Raw genomic sequence first — 14,536 nt, forward strand, 5'->3', positions numbered from 1 at the left:
TCTATACCCCCGAAAACTTTATGCTTTTGATAACCCAAATTACTTATTTTTTTATTTTTATTTTTTTAATTTTATTATGTTATGTTAATCACCAAACATTACATCATTAGTTTTTCATGTAGTGTTCCATGATTCATTGTTTACATATAACACCCAGTGCTCCATTAAATACATGCCCTCTTTAATACCCATCACCAGGCTAACCCACCCTGACACCCTCCTCCCCTCTAGAACCCTCAGTTTGTTTTTCAGAGTCCATAGTCTCTCATGGTTCATCTCCCCCTCCAATTACCCCCCATTATTTTTCCCTTCCTGCTATCTTCTTCTTCTTCTTCTTTTTTTTTTTTTTAAACATATAATGTATTATTTGTTTCAGAGGTACAGGTCTGTGATTCAACAGTCTTACACAATTCACAGTGCTCACCATAGCACATACTATGTAATATCTATCACCCAGCCACTCCATCCCTCCCAACCCCCACCTCTCCAGCAACCCTCAGTTTGTTTCCTGAGATTAAGAATTCCTCATATCAGTGAGATCATCTGATACATGTTTTTCACTGATTGACTTATTTCGTTCAGCATAATACCCTCCAGTTCCATCACATCATTGCAAATGGCAAGATCTCATTTCTTTTGATGGCTGCGTAATATTCCATTGTATATATATATATCACCTCTTCTTTATCCATTCATCTGTCGATGGACATCTTGGCTCTTTCAACAGTTTGGTTATTGTGGACATTGCTGCTATAAACATTGGGGTGCATATACCCCTTAGGATCCCTACATTTGTATCTTTGGGGTAAATACCCAATAGTGCAAATGCTGGGTTGTATGGTAGCTCTATTTTCAACTTTTTGAGGAACCTCCATACTGTTTTCCAGAGTGGCTGCACCAGCTTGCATTCCCACCAACAGTGTAGGAGGGTTCCCCTTTCTCCACATCCCCACCAGCATCTGTCATTTCCTGACTTGTTAATTTTAGACATTCTGACTGGTGTGAGGTGGTATCTCATTGAGGTTTTGATTTGGATTTCCCTGATGCCGAGCGATGTTGAGCACTTGTCCATGTGTCTGTTGGCCATTTGGATGTCTTCTTTGGAAAAATGTCTGTTCATGTCCTCTGCCCATTTCTTGATTGGATCATTTGTTCTTTGGGTGTTGAATTTGAGAAGTCCTTTCTAGATTTTGGATACTAGCCCTTCATCTGATATGTCATTTGAAAATATCTTCTCCCATTCTGTCGGTTGTCTTTTGGTTTTGTTGACTGTTTCTTTTGCTTTGCAAAAGCTTCTTATCTTGATGAAGTCCCAATAGTTCATTTTTGCCTATGCTTCCCACGCCTTTGGCGATGTTTCTAGGAAGAAGTTGCTGCGGCTGAGGTCGAAGAGGTTGCTGCCTGTGTTCTCCTCTAGGATGTTGATGGACTCCTGTCTCACATTGAGGTCTTTCAACCATTTGAAGTCTATTTTTGTGTGTGGTGTAAGGAAATGGTCCAGTTTCATTCTTCTGCATGTGGCTGTCCAATATTCCCAACACCATTTGTTGAAGAGACTGTCTTTTTTCCATTGGACATTCTTTCCTGCTTTGTCAAAGATTAGTTGACCATATAGTTGAAGATCCATTTCTGGGCTCTCTATTCTGTTCCATCAGTTTTTGTGCTAGTGCCATACTGTCTTGATGATGACAGCTTTGTAATAGAGCTTGAAGTCCAGAATTGTGATGCCCCTGGCTTTACATTTCTTTTTCAATATTTCTCTGGCTATTCAGGGTCTTTTCTGGTTCCATACAAATTTTAGGATTATTTGTTCCATTTCTTTGAAAATAGTGGATGGTATTTTGATGGGGATTGCATTGAATGTGTAGATTGTTCTAGGTAGCATGAACATCATCACAATATTTGTTCTTCCAATCCATGAGCATGGAACGTTTTTCCATTTCTTTGTGTCTTCCTCAATTTCTTCCACAAGTATTTTATAGTTTTCTGAGTACAGATCCTTTGCCTCTTTGGTTAGATTTATTCCTAGGTATCTTATGGTTTTGGGTGCAATTGTAAATAGGATCGACTCCTTCATTTCTCTTTCTTCTGTCTTGTTGTTGGTGTATAGGAATGCCACTGATTTCTGTGCATTGATTTTATATCCTGCCACTTTACTGAATTCCTGTATGAGTTCTAGCAGTTTGGGGGTGGAGTCTTTTGGGTTTTCCACATAAAGTATCATATCATCTGCAAAGAGTGAGAGTTTGACTTCTTCTTTGCCGATTTAGATGCCTTTGATTTCTTTTTGTTGTCTGATTGCTGTGGCTAGGACTTCTAATACTATGTTGAATAGCAGGGGTGATACTGGACATCCCTGCCACGTTCCTGACCTTAAGGCGAAAGCTCTCAGTTTTTCCCCATTGAGAATGATATTCACTGTGGATTTTTCATAGATGGCTTTTATGATACTGAGGTATGTACCCTCTATCCATATACTCTGAAGAGTTTTGATCAAGAAAGGATGCTGTACTTTGTCAAATGCTTTTTCTGCCTCTATTGAGAGAATCATATGATTCTTGTTCTTTCTTTTGTTAATGTATTGTATCACATTGATTGATTTGCGGATGTTGAACTAACCTTGCATCTCAGGGATAAATCCCCACTTGGTCATGGTGAATAATCCTTTTAATGTACTGTTGGATCCTATTGGCTAGTATTTTGGTGAGAATTTCTGCAACCATGTTCATCAAGAATATTGGTTTGTAATTCTCCTTTTTGATGGGGTCTTTGTCTGGTTTGGGGATCAAGGTAATGGTGGCCTCATAAAACGAGTATGGAAGTTTTCCTTCCATTTCTATTTTTTGGAACAGTTTCAGAAGAATAGGTATTAATTCTTCTTTAAATGTTTGGTAGAATTCCCCTGCACAGCTGGGCCTGTTTTTGGGAGATTTTTGTTGACTTCAATTTCCTTAGTGGTTATAGGTCTGTTCAGGTTTTCTGTTTCTTCCTGGTTCAGTTTTGGTAGTTGATACATCTCTAGGAATGCATCAGTTTCTTCCAGATTATCTAATATGCTGGCGTATACTTGCTCATAATATGTTCTTATAATTGTTTGTATTTCTTTGGTGCTGTTTGTGATCTCTCCTCTTTGATTCATGATTTTATTTATTTGGGTCATTTCTCTTTTCTTTTTGATAAGTCTGGCCAGGGGTTTATCAATCTTGTTAATTCTTTCAAAGAACCAGCTCCTCGTTTTGTTGTTCTGTTCTACTGTTCTTTTGGTTTCTATTTCATTGGTTTCTGCTCTGAATTTATTATTTCTCTTCTGTTGCTGGGTTTAGGCTTTATTTGCTATTCTTTCTCCTGCTCCTTTAGGTGTAGGGTTAGGTTGTGTATTTGATACCTTTCTTGTTTCTTGAGAAAGACTTGTATTGCTATATACTTTCCTCTCAGGACTGCCTTTGCTGCATCCCAGAGTTTTTGAACAGTTGTGTTTTCATGTTCATTTGTTTCCATGAATTTTTTTAATTCTTCTTTAATTTCCTGGTTGACCCATTCATTCTTCAGTAGGATGCTCTTTAGCCTCCATGTATTTGAGTTCTTTCAGACTTTCCTCTTGTGATTGAGTTCTAGCTTCAAAGCATTGTGGTCCAAAAATACACAGGGAATGATCCCAATCTTTTGGTATCGGTTGAGACCTGATTTCTGACCTAGGATGTGATCTATTCTGGAGAATGTTCCCTGGGCACTAGAGAAGAATGTGTATTCTGTTGCTTTGGGATGGAATGTTCTGAATATATCTGTGAAGTCCATTTGGTCCAGTGTGTCGTTTAAAGTCTTTATTTCCTTGTTGATCTTTTGCTTAGATGATCTGCCCATTTCAGTGAGGGGGTGTTAAAGTCCCTCACTATTATTGTATTGTTGTCAATGTGTTTCTTTGCTTTTGTTATTAATTGGCTTATATAATTGGCTGCTACCGTGTTAGGGGCATAGATATTTACAATTGTTAGATCTTGTTGGATAGACCCCTTAGGTATGATATAGTGCCCTTCCTCATCTCTTATTACACTCTTTGGTTTAAAATCTAATTTGTCTGATATAAGGATTGCCACCCCAGCTTTCTTTTGTTGTTCATTACAACAACCATTAGCTAATTACCATTAGCATGGTAAATGTTTTTCCATCTCTCACTTTCAATCTTGGGATGTCTTTGGGTCTAAAGTGAGTCTCTTGCAGACAGCATATCGATGGGTCTTGTTTTTTTATCCAATCTTATAGCCTATGTCTTTTGATTGGGGCATTTAGCCCATTTACATTCAAGGTAACTATTGTAAGATAGGAATTTAGTTCCATTGTATTGCCTGTAAGGTGACTGTTAACTGTATATTGTCTGTGTTCCTTTCTGGTCTATGCTGCTCTTAGGCTCTCTCTTTGCTTAGAGGATGCCTTTCAATATTTCTTGTATGGCTGGTTTCGTGTTTGCAAATTCCTTTAGTTTTTGTTTGTCCTGGAAGCTTTTTATCTCTCCTTCAATTTTCAATGACAGCCTAGCTGGATATAGTATTCTTGGCTGCATATTTTTCTCATTTAGTGCTCTGAATATATCATGCCAGTCTTTTCTGGGTGCCATGTCTCTGTGGATAGGTCTGTTGCCAATCTAATGTTTCTACCATTGTAGGTTACATATCTCTTCTCCCGAGCTGCTTTCAGGATTTCCTTTTTGTCTCTGAGACTCATAAGTTTTACTATTAGATGTCGGGGTGTTGACCAATTTTTATTGATTTTGAGGGGGTTTCTATGTGCTTCCTTGATTTGGATGCCTGTTTCCTTCCCCAAATTAGGGCAGTTCTCTGCTATAATTTGCTCCAATATACCTTCTGCCCCTCAATCTCTTTCTTCTTCTTCCGGGATCCCAATTATTCTAACATTGTTTCATCTTATGGTATCACTTATCTCTCGAATTCTACCCTCGTGATCCAGTAGTTGTTTATCTCTCTTTGTCTCAGCTTCTTTATTTTCCATCATTTGGTCTTCTATATCACTGATTTTCTCTTCTGCAGTTTTTCCTAGCAGTTAGAGCCTCCATTTTTCATTGTATCTCATCAATAGCCTTTTTGATTTTGACTTCGTTAGATTTTAGTTCTTTTATTTCTCCAGAAAGGGTTTCTCTAATATCTTCCATGCTCTTTTCAAGCCCCGCTAGTATCCTTACCATCTTCATTCTGAACTCTAGTTCCAACATCTTTCTAATGTCCATATTGATTAGGTCCCTGGCAGTCGGTACTGCCTTTTGTTCTTTTTTTTGAGGTGATTTTTTTCCATCTTGTCGTTTTGTCCAGAGGAGAATAGATGAATGAGAGAACAAAATGCTCACAGGGTAACAATGACGCCAGAAAAATATACACTAAACAAATCAAAGGAGACCTGAAACTGGGGGAAAAGAAAGACAAAGAAAGAAAAAAGAAAAAAAGAAAAAGAAAAAGATAAAAAACAAAGAAACAAAAAAGAGAATATGATCATATATGATCAGGCTGGTGCATAGATCAGTTCCACACACTAGATTTTGGGCATATTTTGGTCTGTTAGAAGAAAGTGCCTCCCAAAATTTTAAAGAAAGAAAAGCTTATATATGTACAAAAATAAGGGTAAATACGATGAAGGGATGGAATATGACTGTAAAGATGAAAATTATAAAAGATTTTATAAAAGGAATTGATAAGATAAGAAGTTGGTTGAAAAAAGAAAGAAGAGGATTTTTTTTTTTTTTTTTTTTTTAAAGAATGTGATCAGGCAGGAGACTAGAACAAAAGCATACACTAGAGATTCAGGGTATATTTTGGTCTGTTAGAAGAAACTGTATCCCAAAATTTTAAAGAGTGAACAACTTATATATATATATACACCAAAAGTAAGGTTAACTACTATGAAGGGATAGAACATGACTCTAATAATGAAAAATAAAGATTTTTTTAAAAAAGGGATTGATTAGATGTTGGTTGAAAAAGGGAAAAAGAAAAATCAAAAAAAAAAGAAAAAGAAAAAACAAAATTAAAAAAATTAACTTTGAAAGACTAAGAATCATGGGGAAAAGGCTATGAATTGTATGTGCAGTATTCCCCTAGTGTTGGAGTTCTTCCATTCTCATTGATCAGTAAACTTGGTCTTGGCTGGCTGTTTTTGCTGATCTTCTGGGGGAGGGGTCTGTTGCCGTGGTTCCCAAATGTCTTTGCTGGAGGTGGAATTGCCCCTCTCTTGTCGGAGCAGGGCTAAGTAATCTGCACAGGTTTGCTCTCAGGAGCTTTTGTTCCCTGCAAGCTTTCCATACAGCTTTGGAGGATGAGAGTGAAAATGACGGCCTCCCAATCTCCGCCCTGAAGGAGACGAGAACTCAGGGCCCCACTCCTCAGTGCACCCCCAGAGAAAAGCAGTCAATCACTCCCGACTCCCTGGTCTCCGGCCGCACTTCGTGCTCACCCGGCCTGCGACCGAGCATTTCTATCTCTGGCACACAACCGCATATGGAGTCTCCAAACCCAGCAGATTCCTGTGGTGCGTTCCTGCACTGCTCTTCCCAGAAGAGGAGGAAGGGGAGTCTCCCCGGGTCTGGCACTTGTTGGGTCCCTGCTGGAGGAGCAATGGCCTGACTATGTGGCGGATCACGGTTAATGGCAACCCCGAGCTGAGACCCCACTCCTCGGCTCCCTCTTTGCAGCTGGCTTCCCTCTTCCAATGCCGAGGAGCTCTGCCGCACTCAGGTGCCCCTGGTCTTTCTGTGATCTCGGTCCTGAGACCACACTGTCCCAGCAAGTGTTCACCCCCCGTTTAGCCACTGGAGCGACGTCCCTCAGCAGAGCCGACTTCTAAAACTTCCGATTTTGTGCTCTGCTGCTCTATCACTTGCCGGTAGCTGGCTGATGGAGGCCCCCTCCCCCACCATCTGTCCTCCCGAATATCGCCTCGGATTCACTTCTCCACACGTCCTACCTTCCAGAGAGTTGTCGCTTTTCTGTTCACAGAGCTGTTGCTATTCTTTTCTTCGATCTCTTGTTGAGTTTGTAGGTGTTCAGAATGGTTTGATCCCTATCTAGCTGAATTCCTGGGACCAGATGAAATTTCGGTCTCCTGCTACTGCACCATCTTGCTCCTCCCACCCCAAATTACTTATTTTCATATAGTGTATTCATTAACATAGATTTGTAGTTACTTTCTATGCTTTTTAAAAAAAATTCTCTATTTATTTAAAAGGATTTATGTATGTACATTACAGTACTACAGGATTATATATTTATTTATATACTTTTACCAGGTAATTTTATATTTTTGTATAGTTTTGTGTTTCTATTTATTATCTCTGTGCTTCATCGCTTCTCGGCCTTTTGGCTAAGATCAAGTGTAGTATTATCTCTGTGCTTCAACTTGCCTTCAGTATTTCTTGTAGGGCAGATCTAGTGGTAATGAACTTCCTCAGCTTTTGTTTAGCTGGAAAAGTCTTAATTTCTCCTTCATTTTTGAAAGACAGTTTTGCCAGACATAGTATTCTTGGTTGTCAGTTTTATCTTTCAGCACTTTGATTATATCATCCCATTACCATAGAGCCATGAAAGTTTATGCTGAGAAATCCAATGATGATCTAATAGGAGCTCCCTTATATGTGATGAGTCACTTTTCTGTTTTCAAGATTCTTTCTCTGTGATTTTTGAGTTTGATTATGATGTGTCTCTGTGTAGATCTCTTAAGATTATCCTACTTGGAGTTTCTTGAGCTTCTTGAATTTGTATGTCTGTTTATCTCCTCCAAATTAGGACATTTTTGACCATAATTTCTTCAAATAGGCTCTGTACTTTCTTTGTTTCTTTTCCTTCTGGAACTCCCATGTGCATATGTTGTTCTGCTTGATGGTATCTCATAAATTCCTTAGGCTATCTTCATTTTTCTTCATTCTTTTTTCTTTTTTGTTCCTCCAGTTTGGTAATTTTGAATGTCCTATCTTTGAGATTACTGATTCTTTCTTCTGCTTGGTCAAGTCTGTTCCTGTGTCCCTCAAGTGAATTTTTTCAATTCAGTTATTGTAATTTTCAGCCCCAAAATTTCTGTTTGTTTTTTCTTCATGATTTCTGTATCTTTGATATTCTCATTTTGGTCATGTATCATTTTCTTTATTTCATTTAGTTGTCTATCTGTGCTCTCTTTTCATTCATTGAGCATCCTTTTGGTGGTTATTTTGAATTCTTTGTCTGGTAATTAATATATTTCTGTTTCATTTCCTGGGGATTTAATATGTTTCTTTGATTGAACCCTGTTTCTCTTGTTATCTTCTGTGGGATGTAGGCATTTGAAAAATCAATCACTTCTCCCAGTCTTTGTGGTCTGGTTTCATACAGGGAAGTTTTCACCAATCTTCCTGCCTAGGGATTCTGGCAACTTCTCAAACTTTGCCTGAGGATGCATTCTTCTTGGGCTTTTTCTTGTAATAGAATTGAAGAGGTTTGCCAGTACTACTCTGGAGCTCCCCCTGGTGTCTGACTGTGGTACTGAGGCCTCTCCAGTGCTGTAGCAAGCTAGACTGGAGCTCTTCTTAATGTCTCTGTGGGGTACCGCAGATTTTGCTGATCGACCAAACCATATTGATGGCTCTTGTTCTCAGTAGTCCCCAACTTGGTGCCCACTTCCTGTCAGTGCTTAAATTCAGGCAAGACAGAAAATAGCCCCTGGGGCAGTTCTCCCAATAGTCAAAATGTTGAATGTATGTTCCACCCTTTTTTTCCCTCCCCAGGGTGAAGTTGGGAAATGGGAGCTTTGTCTTGATATTTTCCTTCAGTGTTAGGGGGAGAGGCCCTGGTGAGTGTGTGCCATGAATTTTCCTGCTGGGCTTCCATGTGGCTGGCTTCAAATTCACCAGGGGTGCAGGGATCTCTTAACTGGCTTCTAGATTTCTCACAGAGGCAGTTAGTAAGTTGGGTTCTTTGTGGGGGTAGGAGGATCTGGGGCTTCCTATTCAACCATCTTGCTGGTATTACCCTGTTATGCATTTTAAAGTACAGTAAGATCTGTCACATACCAGGCCTCTCATACCATTCTCAATCTTCTTATTGTTTAAAGATGTAATGCATTCGTTTTTCATATCTGCTATGGACTAAAAATTCTTTTGGTGAATACAGTTTGATATTCCCAGTCAGGTGGTAGAAAGGACAAGGTGCTTTCATGAAGAACATTGTTAAAATGTATCTTTCCTGTTAATAGCCAATTATATTCATGCTTGGAGGAAAACTTACTTTAAACACTCAGTTTACAGATGTAGAAAATGAGCCCCAGAGAATTTAAATTATTTTCACAAGGTCGTGTGGCTACTTCAGAGTTGAATTTATAAGATTATTAGACTTTGTGGATGCCTTTCTAAATTCCTTTATCTTAATCACCGAACTCTTTTAAGAGGTGGAAATTTATATACCCATTGGAGTTCTGAAGTTGTGGTTCTGAACTTTAGCACTAGTGCTCTTTTCATTCTTTTGAGAATATGAATTCTCAGGCTGTCTACCTCAGTAATACATTTTTATCCAAGTGCATACAAAAGCAGAATCTCACTGTTTGCCTTCTTTCATATTACTTATCAGGTGTGACCCAGGTCTGAGGTGATGACATCTGTATCTTTATCTTTTAACTCTTGTTGGCCCACTTGAGATCACATACTTAAAGAAAGATTGGGAAAGAAGTAAGGCTTTGGAGTTGGCATCTATAGTTCTGGGATTAGTGGAGGTGGGATTAGGTGTAAACCTTATAAGGGAATGCCAGAACCAAGTTAACTGACCAAGTAGGAACCCTAACAGAGCGGAAATGGGATCCACAATAGTGCTCTCAATGCTGCGGTACTAACCTGTGTCAAACATTTCTGCATGGACTTAGGGTTTTGACAAAACTGTGATACTAACCAAGGTTGCCCATTCTGTATACTCTTTTCCCCAAATCCCTTCACCCATCCCCCCATAACCTAGTATTCTCCTAGCTAGAGAAAAGCATTTGAAAACACATCTCTACTGAGACGGTATTGATGGACTTAATGTAAGCCTCAGAGGCAGTATTTGCATTTTAAGAAGAGCCTGGAAAGATTATTTGTGATGATGATGATGATGGTGGTGGTGATAAACTGAAGTCGTTTTTTAAAAGATTTTATTTGTTTATTTGAGAGAGAGAGAGAGAGCACAAACAGGGAGAGAAGCAGAGCGAGAGGGAGAAGCAGGCTCCCCGCTGAGCAGGGAGCCCTAGAGGGCTCAATCCCAGGACCCTGGGATCATGACCTGAGCCAAAGGCAGAGGCTTAACCAACTGAGCCACCCAGGTGCCCCCCCAATGAAGTCATTGTTATCCAGAATTCCTTTAAGCCTCATTACCAAAGTTAAGCCTCTGGGAAGTTGTGAGTGGAACCCTGAGATTTTGTTCCAGTGAGGCTGTAGAATCCTGGATAAGTCACCTCTTCAACCATGTTTTTAACTGCCCATCTTTCAAATGGGAATGAAATATTACATATTGATTAGATGCAAATGCTTATTACAGTGCAATTTAATATATATTAATACTTTTGTCTATGGGCATCAACAGGAGGGGAGGCAAAACTTAAATGGAAGTTGGCGATGGAGTGGGGAGTCAGTCTACCTAATGCATCATCTTCCCCAGTGTACTCTTATTTCAGGTAAAGGAAGGGGGCAATAAATTGGAGGGGCCCAGAGCAGATGAGTCCCTACTTTTTCCCCAAAGGCAGCAAAGATTAGAAAGGAGGTTATCAGCTACAGGAAGAGCCCTACTGTTCAACCCTCATGAGCATGAGTTGTATTATTTATTTCTCTCTCTTTTTTAAATTCATTTGCTGATATTCAAATATTTCTGTCAGTATATTTAAACTTCTCATGATAAAATAGAATTTAAGTGACCAGAGTGACTTTTAGACATAAATATTAGTGGAAAGGCAACCAATGCAAGATTTTGGCATTCTTTTCTGTACGTAACTCCAGGGGCCCCAGCAGCCATAGCAAACATTTACTGAGCACCTACTACTTACTTCACAACTAACCACCATCTGAGTCCCCACCATGATTTAGGTTCTATTATCAGCTTATCTTGCACATAGTGGGGTTGAGGCACAGAGATGTTAAGACACTTTTCAGGATTACAGAACTGGTAGATGGCAGGGCCACTCCGACAGCCAGGCAGCAGGCTCTCCTGTCTGTTTTGCCTCACTCAGCACATTTGCTCAGTGTCCTTTGGGGTCGCCATTCCTCCTCCCTCTTGCTGCCAATCTGGGACCAGCTCATGAAGGATTGCCTTTTGTGGAGAGCTATAATCACCTGGAACTTTCCCTTACTCTGCATTTTCTATCCCTGTCAACTCTTACTGGCCCTATATCCCATCTATTCTAATCTGTGTTTCTGTCATTGCCTGTTTCTTGCTTGTTTATGAATGAATATAAATGGTTTCATTTGCTTTCCCAATGCCACTCTCAGCTTTTTTTCCTCCCAGGGAGTTAATGTAATTTCCATTGTAACAGATGCCTGTTTCCAGGAGTATCCTTGTCTGGACAATCTTTTATCAGCTCTTGACTATTGGTCTTGACTACTTGACTACTTGCGTCAATCTGTGGTTATCATCAGGTTCCAGGGGACATTTAAAAATTATTCTTCCTGTTGCAGTTTACAATCTCATGTGAACATTTAACATGTAAAATCCATTTAAATATAATAAAACCACAATTTTCAGGAACCATAGTTATCCAGTAATCAATGAGTACCTACTGTGTGCCAGGAGCTGTGGCAGATGCTGTGGGAAGGGGTGAAACTGAGTCACCTGTAGACCCCTCTCTCCAAGGACTCGTCCTCATTGGGAACGTTAAGGGATGTTCATGACATAAAAGTAGCAAGTGACCTAACAATATGGAGATTCAGAGAAAGACTATACATCTTTTTTTTTTTTTTTAAAGATTTTATTTATTTATTTGACAGAGAGGTAGCGAGAGCAGGAACACAAGCAGGGGGAGTGGGAGAGGGAGAAGCAGGCCTCCCGCCGAGCAGGGAGCCCGATGTGGGACTCGATCCCAGGACCCTGGGATCATGACCTGAGCCGAAGGCAGACGCTTAACGACTGAGCCACCCAGGCGCCCGAAAGACTATACATCTTTTTCTCTCAGTTACTACATGTAAAATAATTTTTCCTAACAGACCCCAGGCACTTATTCAAAATTTGTATGAGACTATCTTTTGTAAAAGATATTAATCAAATGACTTGAGAAAAACCAAATGATTATTAGTATCGGTCCTTGTGGTTTCTGAGGCCTGCCACTTCAACATGCTGGGAATTTTGTGTAAATCTTTAACCTCATTCCTTCTGGGATGGATTCCTGCTCTTCTACCTCCAGAGGAATTGACACTGACTCACCCAGAGTCCCATGAGTGCACATTGCACCAAGCATAACTCCTCCGTTTTCTACTGTCTTTTTAATTTTCTCCATCAATTTTTCTAAAGTAAAATATGCTATCGTAATTCTGTGGTTTTAGGGAGAAATGGGGTGCCTGGGTGGCTCAGTTGGTTAAGCGTCCAAATCTTGATCTTGGCTCAGGTTATGATTTCAGGATTGTGAGATCCAACCCTGCATCTTGCCCATGCTGGGCATGGACCTGCTTAAGATTCTCTCTCCCTTTCCTTCTGTTTCTCCCTACCACCCCTCCCCCCAGCTCACGCTCTCTCTCTCTCTCCTCTGCCCCCCAAAGGAGAGGAACTTCTGGGGGTTTTGAGAAGCCAGCTCAATACACCTTTCCATTTCATCTTAGGAAAATTAGAAGATGTGGAATCTGATCAGCCAGTCTGCCCCTTATCTTGCTATAAGAGAAGCTCAGAGCTGACCTTATTTCGAGGCACAATGACATATTTGATTCATTGGATGACATTGGTGCTCACCCGTGGGGGCCCAGGGCCGGAACAGTAACCACCAAATTGGATGACATTGGTGCTCACCCGTGGGGGCCCAGGGCCGGAACAGTAACCACCAAATTGGATGACATTGGTGCTCACCCCTGGGAGCCCAGGGCCAGAAGAGTAACCACCAAATTTGGCAGAAAAATGAAAGATGTTTGTTAAGATTTATATGTAACTGGGAAGCAGTAAGCTGGTGGCAGATTATACAGAAAAGTTTGTATTACCTGTTTTATTCAGGTTTGGCATTTTAGACACCTGCTAGGAAGTAACATTTATGATACATCAGTGGGGCCCCTTAACAGATGCTTGTTGGGAATTTTGGAAATGAAATTTGATTTATTTTTCTTTTCACAAGAGGGGCTGAATTTGTCTAATAGGAATCTTGTATTATATTAGATGTGGTTTTGGATGTCAAACATAAAAAACAATAGACTTTCTTGCATCGAAACAATTTATTTACTTTTTATCATAACAGGGTTTCTTTTGTGTCCACAGTAAACAAGACAAAGAATTTGTTAACCTCCAGGCTTTAAGTAGCAAAATTCAGCCATGTGCCCTTAGGTTCATCAGTAGACAGACCCACCCAAGACCTATACTCTTCCCCCAACAAGGTCACTCTGACAGGTGCCATTTCTTGTCTGTGCATCTGGGTCATCTCCTCAGCTCCTGACTGATAATTCTAGGATGCTTGTTCTAAGATGAAAAAGCCCCTGGTTGAGTGGGGAAAGCTAACCAAGCAGGTATGTGCATTGGTTTTATGACAGAGGCAAGTAGAAGTGCAGTCTACATTACTGCCCTTTGGGCCACATATCTTTGAAGGGAATGAATGTGGTTGATGCCTGTCACAGCTGACCCAGTGCATCTTTGCCACATTCCTTTATGCTGCACAGTTCATGAGTTTGTGATTCTTCTCAGACATATTCATTCCAAACTTAAAGGAAATAATGACATCCAAATAGGCAAGATAGAATTCAAATGAAGAATTGAAAAGTGAATACATTTTTGTGCGACATGTATGGGACCCAGTATCATCAGCCCTATTTTATACTCTTTTTCAATTGAATCTGCCTCCTTTCACTCAGAAAATCACATCCCCTCCCCCCTCTCTCCCCATTTCTAGCTTCTTTACCTCTGTGTAACTCTTCATCCTTCTACAACTATCCAGAGCTTAATCTTTTTTTATTGTGGTAAGATATACATAACATAAAATTTACTATCTTGGCCACTTGTAAGTGTACAGTTCAGCGCTATTGTATGCATTCACATTGTTTGCAACCATCACCACCCACCACCCATCTCCAGAACTCTTTTCATCTTGCAGGGCTGAAACTCTGCACCCATTAAACACTAACTCCTCACTCCTCCCTCCCTCAGCCCTTGGCAACCACCATTCTGCTTTCTCTCTCTGTGAATTACTACTCCAAGTACCTCATAGAGGTCGACTTACAAAGTATGTGTCTTTTTTGACTGACATATTTCACTTATTATGATATCCCCAAGGTTCATCCATGTTGTAACATGTGTCATTGTATTGTGTATACGTATACATAAACACACATGGATATTTTAATTTCACATTTCATATTTATAATTTGAAT

The 14,536-nt window shown here is 40.0% G+C and overlaps 1 protein-coding gene and 1 pseudogene across 7 annotated transcripts in view; both read left to right on the forward strand.

Moving 5' to 3' along the window:
• The window catches only part of GABRG3 (gamma-aminobutyric acid type A receptor subunit gamma3), a 742,225-nt gene that overhangs the window by 38,414 nt on the left and 689,275 nt on the right, over positions 1-14,536 (forward strand). The gene's annotated exons all lie outside the window — the stretch shown is intronic.
• Positions 7,343-7,480, forward strand: LOC118530703 (U2 spliceosomal RNA; annotated as a pseudogene).

This window comes from Halichoerus grypus, chromosome 8, assembly GCF_964656455.1.
Source record: "Halichoerus grypus chromosome 8, mHalGry1.hap1.1, whole genome shotgun sequence".
NCBI classification, from domain to species: Eukaryota; Metazoa; Chordata; class Mammalia; order Carnivora; family Phocidae; genus Halichoerus; species Halichoerus grypus.